A 12,748-nucleotide genomic window follows, 5' to 3' on the forward strand; every position below is an offset into this window, starting at 1 on the left:
AATAAATTCTTCCAGAAGGAATGGGGAGTGTTGCAGGTTTAAAAAACATAATATTCAGGAAGTCACTTACAGCTCTACACACATGGTTCCAGTTTGAAGTCTTGCATCTTTAAGAGATTTGCTAATATTTTTACAAATAGGAGTACTTCTATCAAAGCCTTCCTCTGTCTCAAAGCAATTGCTTATAGAGTTAACATTAAAGATTTAAACATACTCATATTGCTTTTTAGTATAATATTTTCTTATGCAGCACAGTGGTATTTTCCATATGAAAGCCATGAGCCTGAAACAATACCTAATTATCATAATCTAATAAAACCTGTATTTCAAAATATTTTAGAAGTGGTTTAGGATTACTTCTTACTTGGCAGGCTCGTACCAGCATAAGAGTAAAGAATTGCAGAACCATCACTGGAAAAATACAGTTACAGAGTGCAATGCTGCCATCTGCTGAAGATTTGTTGTTTTAATGGTCTAACAGCTATTTCCAAAGATTCAGTTCTGGGCTTTTGAACATTCAACGCTATTTAAACCCGCTTAAACTGATCAATTTGAGACAAAGTGACAAATAATCTTGGATCAAGCCTTTGTGCATGCAGTTACAAGGCAAACTGCAGTCAGGCAAAGTAGGTCTATTTCCTATTAACGGGATGGCCACCCGCACTTGCTAAGACCCCATACATTTCTGTGTTGTGTACCATACCTCATCCAAAAATCTTGCGGAAGGTTCCCTCTGTCAGCAGCATGCCTAAAAGTGGTATTTCATATATAGCAATAACTTCAGAATAGGATATCCACACTTGTGGGTTTCCTCTGGCTGTGCGCAGAGGAAATGGCAACAGCACGGAGGATGCCTCCAGCAGCCCGGGCTGGTATCCCACTTGCTGGATGTACCACCCTTGAGCACAGAAACTTTAAGAGCCCGTATCATTAATTTATGTTGTTTCTCCAGATCTAGTCATGGAAAAATGAGTTTTCCTCACTTCCTGGTGATGGCTATGACCTGCTTTAATTAAGCATCACTACTCAATTTGTCTAGAGAGAAAATTTTTCAGATGTAATCCAAGCCAAAAGATATTCACCCAGTAAAAATTACTAAAGAAGAAAAGAAAACAACATGGAAGTACCACAACGTTATTAGTTGCGGTAGCAGAATTTAAGTGCACGTACAGAGTTCCCATCTACTACGAGAAGTCTTGAGCAAGCGTTACCAACGAAGCAGTCTGACCTTCTTGCACTGTTCTCCAGTGTTTGACTGGCACTTCTCAGGTACATGAGACTGAAGGGTTTGTAGTTCAAGTTTTGTACTAGCACAAGCCATACACTTCTGTTCCCATTCCACTAGTATAAAACTGAAATAATGCCCATAAGTTCAGTGAATGTGGACCTTAGTTTAAATCAGTGTGAGCCAGTGCACCATGTTTAGCCATGCATGACTCTACCAGGTAGACACTTAACCCTGCAAGTCTGATCTTCCCATGCCTGGCACTGGAATAAGCAAGTAGAGAACTAGATGATAACATTATTGTATTAGAACAGTACTTGATATTCACTTTGAACAGATAAGCAACCTAATGGGGAACACTAAAAACTAAAAACAAAAAACAAGCAAACCACCACTCTTTGTGTACAGAACAGACAAGCTCATCAAATGATGAATGCTACACAGCTCATCTCTTCATTACCATGACTCATTAAAAGAAAAACACACTCCCCACTCAGATGTATCATCTTATTTGGAGCAGCTCCACAGTAATTCGCACAGATTCATGCTACGTCGCTTACATTGATAAAAGGCAATTATCAGAAGATTCCAGAATCATTTAACTGGATTTAATTCCAAGCATAAACTGATAAGAGCTCCACTGATGTCTGTCAGTTTAATTACGGTATTAATCACAAACCAAGAAATACTATCACCGAGTACTTCAAGGCAGTTTTAGTCCCAGGAGCAGCACTGGGGGCAGGGGGGCAAGAGGGGGGGAACCCACTTTGATCTAGTTTTGATAACTACAGAGTTAACTCATTTATCTTTAGTTTCCTTTGCTTATGGGGTGAAGAAAGCCAAATTTTAGGATAAAACAAAATTAAATATAATCTATCAAAAAAGTATGTAGTAAAGCTGACATTTTACACCCAAATGAACCTTTTTGATAATCTGTGAACATTAAGTTGTTTAATTTAGAAACAGAATGAAAAGAATTTATCAGTAAAACAAGACACAGAGTTTTTGTAAAATATAGTCCATAGTAATATTAAGCTACAACAAAGACTCGCTTACTCAGAGTGACTCATGACCTATACACATAAAGAATTCAGTAAAGAATAAGCAAGAAGTTCTTTTGCCAGAGCAAAACTCATGTTTGCAAATCCAAGCCAGTGCAAGAGTAAAGATACTAGATTTGACTATGCAAGAGATAAACAGCATTGTCTTGCCCATAGTACAATGGGCAAGACAAGTTCAGAGTTGCAGCCACACCACTGTTGCGAGTCAAAGGTTCACAGGTCTGAAGCCAACAGCCTGTTGTCACCTCAAGTTTCTTGCAGACCACCATCACGGTTATACGGATGCACAGTAACTCAAATAGGCCACTCACTTGGACCTCATGGACCACTGATGTTTCCATGCTGTCCAGGGACCAACTGCTCTATCAAACCAAATAATCCCATGCGATTCAAGCACAGGATGTGGAAGGCACAATGAACTGCCAACACAAAAACACAGGGCAAAGTCTTCTTAGGGTTTAAATGGATGCAGTTCCATTAACAGCGGCATTTTGTTTATAACCCACAAAGCTGAGCCATATGGTTAAATGCTGCTGCTGCTACTACCAGTGCAGCTAACTGCTATCCTTATCCCTTCAGGATAATTTATTGAATGGGACAATGAGGACCAGCACTTTCATAGCTTGTAATCACTACCAGTTTTTCTCCCCAGTTTGTCTGTATCAGCTATAATTTTCTTTCAGGATATGGCTCACTAGTCTCCAGTGTGTATTGTTCACATCTACTCTAAAATTACTCGGCCTATGCAAGTACAATTGAATTTAGATGTGTTGCTCTTATTTCAGCTGCATCCAAACCACAACTGTTATTGGAAACTTCTGGTCTAAGTTACTTTCCAAATTGACCCTTAAACCCTACTTTCTTATATTGTCCAGCAGCCATTTAATAGAGTAAGCTACAGGAATTTTCACCCCATTATCCCATGGATTAGCTTCCAGAGAAAACAAGTAACTCAATAAGCAGAAATATTCCATGTAAAATTAAGTACAGTCAGATTTGTATTTCAAACCAACATTCGTTTGAGGCATCGAAGAACTGTAGTCTTCCAACTATCATGCTGCACAAGGAAGCAACAGCTTACCATCGGTCACATCCCGGTTGATGCTGCTAGCTGTTCTCACCAACTACTCTTCTACAGACGTCACACACCAGGGATACGTTGCGTACCACATAGGAAAAGCCTGATACACCTAAAGTCAATGCCATCTAAGCTCCAAGAGTGATTAAAAGGTGCTCACGCTGGAGAAGTTACTATACTAACAATTCATTCTGCTGTTTGCCTTACTCTGCACCTTACTTCTGCAACAGTTCTGTTGGTGTCTGAAGGTCTTCCTCATTACAAAATAAAGCAAACACAATCCAGATCATTCAGCTAAAGTGCCAGGTTTCCTTCAGCCAAACACAGCTATCAGCACTACCTTGGGTCTATTTTTGCCAGAAGGGAAGAGTGTTATCATAAATCAAATGACACTTCAGAACATTGTTAAAGGTAATTCCTGCTAGATACATATAGAGCTAAGTACTGCCTTATGTCAGTAACCAAAACTAACCATTTAGAAACTAAATAAAATGCAAAGCAACAGATGAGGAAAAAAAATTAGCATAAAGACTGAAGTTCTCTTTTCCAGTGTATGATGCACTCAGTCCAATGGCTAACTGTTAAAACAAACAAACAAAACAAAAAAACCACCAACTGCTTTTAAAAGAAGTCCCCCAAATTAATTGGATCACCTGCCAAAGAGGCATAATGCTGATTATGTAGTGCCACTGCTTGGCTGGAGTATATAGAGTCCACTCCAAAATGATGCTTTCCAAATAGAGCAGCCTTCACATAATTTACTGGTCAGCACACATACATACAAAGGAGTGATTGTGTGCTTCTGATTTCAGGTGTCATTCAGGAGGACCATTTCCACAGTTTTAGCAGCAAATGGCAAACTCACATGTTCCAAATTGCTGCTCTTCTTCCCAACAATTGTATTTTGTGGTTCTACTTCCATTTCCTTTACTATGTATGCATAAGCAGGAGGCCTCTCTTTGGCCTGAATTATTTACCCTGTAATTTGTGCTTCTGTTTTCAACTGGTATTTACTGTTGAATCATGCCAAAAATCACACATACTGAATATTGCAGTGGGTCATACTTTAAAGTCTCATGAACTTCCCAGTTTCCTTTCAGCCAGACATGAGCTTCCCATTGCTTTGGGCCAAAATTTGTCCTCTTATACAACATGAAGCAAATTCCCCAACATCAGTGAAACTGCATCCATTTATATGTTAACACTACATTTCTAAAACAGTCACCCCAGTCATGACTGCCTGACAATTTGGCCTTAACTTCTGGTATCTAAATGCTTCTGAAAGCAAAAGCTTGAAAGCTCCATGGCATCTGAAAGTCATCTAAGAATGCCGAGGTATCCAAATATCAAAAGGATTTCAAGTCCACGTCTATGCCACTGAGCAAAGACAATTTGCATACGTACCTGTGCACAAGGCATCTGCTCAGTTCTTCCGCTTGCCTCAGAGCAGCGGTGAACTCCAGCTAATGAGCTTTGGGGTACTCAATAGTACACAAGGGAGCCACACAGATTTCAGACAGGACAATGTTTTTCTGCAGTGATTAATGAATAATCTGCAAATAGAGTACCAAAGCTGAGCCTAATATTTTCACAGACAAGATAAACATCAGAAAAAGTAGGAGTTGCACATACTGATTTTCCAGGCTTCGGTCTATCTGACAGCCAGCCTAATCCCTCCAGCAAGAGGGCTTCAAACAGGATACCTCACAGTAAGAAGCCTCTTTGCTAGATATCCTTACAACATCCAGCTGCTTAGAAGCAAGTAGACAGACATTTGTATCATGGAGACATGCGCTAAACAGCTTTGAAAGTCTGGCCAAGTATTGTAAGAACCTAAAAATGCTGTAAAAAGGGCCATGACTCTTAAAACCTAAAGACAAAACGACTTGTACCCTAATTCTCCATTGACAAAGTAGTCTTGAAGCACAAAGGTACATCATAGCATTCTTAGTACTCTCAGGGAAACAGAAGTCTCCAACTACAGAAAAACAGGATTTTCAAAGACACTGCATGTTAAGAAGTTCTGAAATAGCGACACAGCTGCACCAATCACTTTATCATAATAAATAAAGCATTTTTTTGGCTTGGTTACACTACGTGGACAAAATAGCAAAATAAGTATGACAATCAGATCCAACCATCACTCAGCAGTATTTTAAACAGATGTAGGTTACTATGGGCCTTGCAAAAAGTGCAGTATTAGCAGCCAAATTTTCAAAGTTACTAGGGACTTACATACATATGCAAGCACCTATACAGCATTGATTTCGATGGGACTTGCATGCTAGCTTGACCAACTTTGCAAACCTCCAGAAGGAACAAATATTCCTGAGATGTTTGGGCTGGATGCAATGAGGAATTTGGCCACTTAGTTGGTCCAGTCCCCAAACTGCCCACTTTCTGGGTATGCAGGCTCTTGCTCATAGACCTGAAGCCTCCCAAGGCAACTACAACCCTACTGCTGCCTGTATCCATGCAAGCCTCTTTGGGAAACTCAGCACCTCCTCTGACTCTAGGGGGGAAATCTACAGAAACATGTTTGCAGCTGCATTAACACGAGGTGGCTGGAGCAGATCTTGCATTATCGTGTAAAAGCCTCACAGCACTCATCCAAAGCTCGAGCCCCTCAGGAGGCAGTGGGAGTACGGGAAACGCAGAGTTGGGGGGGGAAGCATTTGAATAGAGGCTCCCTGCCTTCCCAGAGGGAGTACCAGCTTCAAGGCAGTCCTCTCCTACTGAGATCAAGCCACTCTGTAAGGAGGGACATGGGGGGGAGAAGCAAGGGCAGTGGAGAGAGAGGCAGGCCAGGCCAGAGCATACAAGGAAGTAAGTGACCAGATCTGAGGTTGGGGAATTAATACAGAGATAATTCCCACCCCCAGCTGAAGGAAGGCATCCTCAAATCCATCATCAATATACTACAAAATTCCTCCAAAACCTAGATGAGGTGAGTATATTTCCACTTCTAAGACATTTTCAGCTTGTTTCAGCAACACATGCATTTACACAAAAGTGACAGAGGAGCTATTTACCAAGACGTAGTTCATTGATAAAGCTACATAAAGTTGCAACTGAAAGCTTGACAATATTAACTGGGCCTCATACCTGCCGGAATAAGTCTGATGTGACTTTCCTTAAAAGAAAAAAAATAGGCTATAAGTCTTTAAACAGTGTGTTTAAACTTTTAGAAGTTTAAGCTTTTAAAAATTTAAGCTGCTTACTGCTTAAAACTAAGCAGTATAGTTAACCAATGCTAATCCACAGTCCAACATCTAGCATGCCCAGAAAATAAATGCAAGTAGTTAAATCAACTGACTCTGTTAGCTATGGACTTTTATTGTTGTTTCCTGCAGCATGGGCACCCTCAATGGCAAGCAGCTGCCTGAGCTCTGGGCAGCACTGCAAGAATGCTTCTAATACTACCTACTCTTGCACAAACCTTTTCAAGAGATTTTCAGACTGACCTGGTACACTGGCATTTTGCAAAAGTACTGAATTCATACGAACTAAGGAACACAATAGATCTCGTCCATCTCAGTCACTCCAAACACAACTAATCAACAGATTTTAATTTCAAAAAGGTCCTTTAGACAGGATGCTACATAAAAAAAGGTATCTATACCTCCAGTTGACTTGATTCTCTAAGCAACCATTGGCATTTTTGCCTACTGTTCTCTGCTGTACATGCCAAAGCATTTGGCAAATGATTTCTGTTTTTAGGGAGTCTGGAAATGCTTTTGCCTTGTTTTCCCTTTCACTTTGTGTAATCACAGTGCCATCTATTGGAAAAGTCATGAAAAGCAGGCTCTTACTTGTTATTAGTAATTAATAGCCATTAATATTGTTATATTAAAGACTGGGGCAAAAAAAGTCAAGTCTTCATCATAGACTTTTAGAGGCATTTATTAGAATATGCAGAATCTAATATTGTGGAAGGGTCTTTATTAAATGCAAGACTATGCTAAGTGCAAGACTGATACAGTCAAATAAACTTAAGTTAAGCAAAGGCTTAAGAGCCTCCCAAACACTAACAATGTACTTAACACATAAGGAACAAAAGTTGCCACTTCTAGAAACCAATCTCAGTGAGGGCTATCCTGGGGGGTGTTTGTGTAATAACTCTGGTTGTTTATCCTTCTCTTTGATCCTGCATCTCCCACTTCAGTAGAGCACTACGTGTGAGCAATATCATATAGTGATAAACACACAAAACCTACTCGCTAACCCAGCTACTATTTAGTTTCCAAAATTGTGCAATATCTAAATCTCTTTGTAAATTCTCCCTCCAGCAATAACCTTCAGGCATGTAAAGCTTCTGTATATCTCTAAGCATCTATACAACTAGAAGCAAACCTCTTTCTTTCCAAGGTCAGTGAAACTCAGAACCGAGCAGTCACAGTAAGACTGCAAGTTAAGTGTAGTCCCTACTCAATGTTAAATGAAAAGAAACATACATCATTTAAAAAGGGTGTCAGTGATCCTAGAAAAGATTTCCAAAGACATCAGGAACCACAGGCCTGCAAGGATGACATTTATACCAGGCAAATTAACAGAAAAATAAAGAATACAATATAGGCTAGAAGCAGTAGACCCCTAGATAAACAGGGCCGCATAGAAGAATGGCTTCTGTAAAGAAAAATCCTGCCTCCCAAGCACAACTTCAGGAACAACTGTGATTATCCAAGACCTCCTCACTAGCTTACAGCACCCTCAAGCTCAGGCCAGGCCTGTCCTGGTCACCTCCTGTAAGGAGGATAACATATGGCAGTACTTTAGAGGGGGAAGGGCAGTGTCAGGGCTGGGGCAGGGGGGTTCAAAGGAAAACAAGGTGCTGATAAATAACCAAGTTATTACTGGGAGAAGGGAGGGAGTAGAAGGGAAGAGGAATTACCTCCTTCTAGATCATATTTAGTACTGCTACCACATTGCATCTCCACAAGTTTTTTTTAAACATTAGGCGTTCACATTCCAGCTTTATAAAAGAAGAGATGTCATCATTCACATGTGTGTACATACATACATATATATATATATGTATGAAAACTTCAGGAGTTTTTCCAGTAACGGCATAAACATATCTTTATACATAGATTCACAGATATAAAACTGATCATCAGAAGCACTAACCAAGAGCTCACAACAACAACAACAAAAAAAAAAAGCATTATTACAAAGAAAAGTATATACTTTCTTGCACAAACTTGTAAGGCACCTACCTTTCAGAACGCACATTACAAACACAAGCACAGTACCCTGCTTGCAGCACATCTCTATCCACCAGCCAGGGGCAGCTCACAGCCACACCATCACCTCCCACCCCAGCACAACTGCTGCACCAGGCTGAACAACTGGAGCCTCCCCAGAGGCCACACCAATAACCCCACACACAAACCAGGAAAACCCCACCAAGGCCCAGGCCTTCCGAATAAATAAATACAAACTCACCATCCCCAGCTCCAAAATGGCACCCTTCCTCCTCAGGGGCCCCCAGGACTTGCCCAGCCCCACAGCTCCTCCAGCACCTGGGGCAGAGCAGGGCCCTCAGCACCTCCCCTCCACACAGGTGGCCATGGTCAGGCCACCAAGTAGCACACCTGGTCAGTTTTCTTTAACAGCCCCATCAGGGTATAGTCATACTTCAGCATCCATTTCACTTGCTCTCCTTCATAAAAGATACATTGCACACAGATAAACCAACACTTGCATTATATGAGCCTAGTAAATCACCATTAATTGCCCTGATTGAGTGTTATTTTCAGTGTCCAATCCCCACCCTGGAAAATGTTTGTTTCAGGTGGCAGCCATGGGAATCAAGCAGGAGCTCAGCCCTCTGCTACAGGAGTGGAAACACATGTTGCCTCACGCAGCAATTCTGGGTTTTTTTTCAGAGATGGGGCACGAATAATTTTAGAAACAGAGTAAAAGCCAAGGTGGGCTAATGAGGATGAAGGTGGTCCTGTGAAAGCGGTTGCAGGGCTGTGCAACCCTGCTGCTTGTCCTGCCCGCGGGGGGGCTGACGTGCGAGACACCAAACGGCGCGACTGCCACAGGAGAGCTGGGAGCAGGATAAACAAGGCCTGATCCGCACACCTCGTATTTGGCAAAAACTCCACGGTCGCCCCCAGTGGACCATGCCGAAATCCCAAATAGGCAAGCGGCGCAGGAACAGTGGCGTCCCCTCGGTGAGGGAGGCCAGCGTGCTGCTGCGGGACCACCGCACCGCCTCGGTCCTCTCGGAAATGCGCCGAGCCGCAGCGCTGAGGCTGCGGAGGGGCAGCTCCTGGTCCTAATCTTTTAGGTTTTTGAGCCAACACCGCCCAGGATAACATCCAAGCTGTAACAGGGGGCAGGACGTCACTCGCTCCCTACCCGTGTGCGGCTCCCAGCATGTGCAGGGCAAGCAGGGAAGCAGCATTTTCCTTACTCAATTTCTTAAAGGAAAGGGCTCCAACTAGGGATCGGTCCCTTTCCAATCACAGGCAACAGGCTTGCTATTTTTTCTTTTGTTACACAATAACAGCATTTTTCTTTTTAGTATTTCCAATACCCCTGCAAATATTCCTCCATACTGTCTTAATGCCTCAGCATTGAGACATGACACTTGTGCGTAAGGAATAAAATGTGAAACCTCCCTGCAAACAAAGGATTAATTTTATTTGTGCTTTCATATATTATTGACTTTTATTTTTATTTTAATTAAGTTTTCATTATACTAGATGTGATAGGAGCGACGCACTTCAGGCATGACTGTATTGTCACTGAAATCAACGGCAAAGTTCCGATGAAATTCAGAGGGGGAAAAGCAATAAAAAGAATACTATTCATCCTAAGGTAGAAGAAATACCTTGTTCCAGTGACAGTGCCAGTCAAAATTTACTTGTACAATACATTAAATAACATACTATAAAAATAACCTCTGCTTCCTACAAGATCACACATGCAGCTCTTACCAGGAAAATGTTAATTATTCCACACTGAAAAGCTACTTTGAACATACCAAATGTATGTTTATATATAAGCACATACCCATATAACCAAACATACACATGCAAACTTTAAAAAATCTCATGCAAGTGCTCTCTTCATGTGTTTGTGTGATCATCATCCATCAGCATACATTAAGCTGTGTACAAAAGATGGCTCCACATATGTGCACAAAAATAATCTCTCCAGCACTCAGAAAAACGTGATACCCTATCTGCTGCGCACACCCAACGACATTTCTGCAGCTGCAGATGGAGGCACAAGTGCGGACTCATGCGGCTGACACGACCGCATAATTTTTCTGTGAACTTTTTAAGCGTCTCAGTCCTCCTCACGGAGCGCAGCGGCCAGCGGCCACGCGAGTCCCAAAAAAGCCCTTTCCGGCCCCCAAAAAGCTGGGTGCTCCAGGTGAGGCTCGAACTCACAACCTCGGCATTGCTCGGCTTTGTACTGCTGTATAAGTACCGCGCGCTAACCGATTGCGCCACTGGAGCCCTGACACCAACTCCTCCCGAACCGTTTATCAAGGGCCCGCCCGGGCCGCGCGACGCTGTCCACGGGACCCGGCGCCTGCCCGCGCCCAAGGCCAACTGCGCGTAATGGCCCCGTGCTCGGACCTCGCGTGCCGCGCTCTCGCCGTTAACGGCCGCTAACGGCAGCGGGGAGGGAGGGGAGAACGCTGTGCTCCGCCGGCAGGGGGGCGCCCCGACGTACGGGACGGGGGAGGGCGGCTGCGGCGCCCAGGACAAAGCCCGCGCCCCCCACCTGCCCGCTGCGCCCCCGCCGCGGGCCGGGCTGCGCGGCAGGACACAGCGGCGGCGGCGGCGGGCCGAGCCCGGCCCCCTCCGCCGCGCGGGCGGGGCCTGGCCCGGGGGAGGGGCGCCGCCCTGGGCCGGCTCGGCGGCCGCCGCCTCTTGCTCAGCCGCCGGCCACGGGGGAGAAGGAGCAAGCGGCCGCGTGGGAACGACACGGGATTTCCCGGCGAAACACGGGGAGAAGCGAGGCGGTGTTTCCCTCCGTCAGAGCGTGTCCTTGAAACAGCTGCCGGAGTTCACGCGTTTCTTTAGAAAAACGGGGCATTATCGCACCCCGCCGCCGGCAGAAAGCCGCTTCGAGCGCGAGTGTGCCGGAGAGCGCCGGGGGGGCGGCGCGGCTCTTCTCCGTCGCCCGCCCCTGCAGCAGGCGGCCCGGGCCCGCCGCTGCCGTTAGGTGCTCGGCGGGGGAGGCCGGTGCCGCCCCGGCCGGGGGAGCGCTGCGAGCCGCCGGGCGTGGGGGACCAGACCTCCGACAAGCGTTTGGTAAAGGCGTTAGCTGTAGGCCAGTGAAGTTCATCTTCACCCTGATTTGCATTGATGGGGAAACAAGCGTTGTGCTCCTGTCTGCTGTGTTTAGGTCCGAAACAAAGATAAAAGCGACTGATTACAGTCACTGAATTACATGATTATCCCTGTAGTATCACAAACCCTACAGCCTAGAGCTTTGCAATCTACTCAAAGTCACTTTGACTTCAAAAGTACTTCTTTGAAAATACTGCTTCCAGGTACTTGCTACTTTACTACCAGTCTGTGATATGAGAGAGGCACTGAAACTTTTGAGCCAAGTAGTACAGTTTAAAAGGAATCATGTTAAATGATTTTAAGTGGTGCTTAATAGAGATAACCAAAAACGTTGTTTTTATCCTGTATCAATAATTCATCAAAGGATTACTTTATCTTACGTTGACTTCATCTTACTTTCACCCAAGCACAGAGAGCCTGTAATACAAAGACACTGCATATACATCTAATTTAACTGCTTGTGTCAATACCTGAAAGTTTTGGCTTGCTATTTTCCAATATTTGAGGATGGAGTAAGGTACTCTTGATATGAAAATGATTAATAGATCCAAAAGACTAACATTACTTAGAAACAATGCAATATGTGTATGATGTATTATTTACTTACAGTTATTAAAAAGACAAAACACAGTTGTATGCACATACTTCTTGTTGAAGAATACTGCTAATGGATTTATCCTGCAGTTAGCTCTGTCACTTTCATTATGTGGCAGGAAGAGGCTAAAAACATAACTGACGTCAGCAGACTTATAAACCCAAGTAACACTCCAATACCATTACATGGTTGAGACAAATATTTTTTCTTTTTTTTTTATTTCCACGCACCATTAAACATTGTCACCGTGTTTACTTTCCTAGAATTTGGATAGCTGTGTTGGGTTGCTGACATTATTATTAGAAAACACCTTTCTTTCTACATCTGCTTTCATTGTGGGCAAAGGAACAAGCTTTGGATATTTCAGTACAGAGTGCATGATTCTTCCACTAAGGAGCAAAAAGTTCTCAGATTTCCATGGCCTTTAAAATTGCAGTATTAATGGCCTGACAGCAGATGACAGGCACT

General features: G+C 43.5%; 1 non-coding gene across 1 annotated transcript; it reads right to left on the minus strand.

The window, feature by feature from the left end:
• Positions 1 to 10,748: 10,748 nt before the first annotated feature.
• On the minus strand, positions 10,749 to 10,842 carry TRNAI-UAU (transfer RNA isoleucine (anticodon UAU)). Its single transcript has 2 exons — positions 10,805 to 10,842; positions 10,749 to 10,784 (listed from the first exon to the last, which is right to left on the minus strand). It is a non-coding gene; the product is annotated as a tRNA-Ile (tRNA).
• Between the last annotated feature and the right edge of the window lie 1,906 nt (positions 10,843 to 12,748).

This window comes from Dromaius novaehollandiae, chromosome 3, assembly GCF_036370855.1.
Source record: "Dromaius novaehollandiae isolate bDroNov1 chromosome 3, bDroNov1.hap1, whole genome shotgun sequence".
NCBI classification, from domain to species: Eukaryota; Metazoa; Chordata; class Aves; order Casuariiformes; family Dromaiidae; genus Dromaius; species Dromaius novaehollandiae.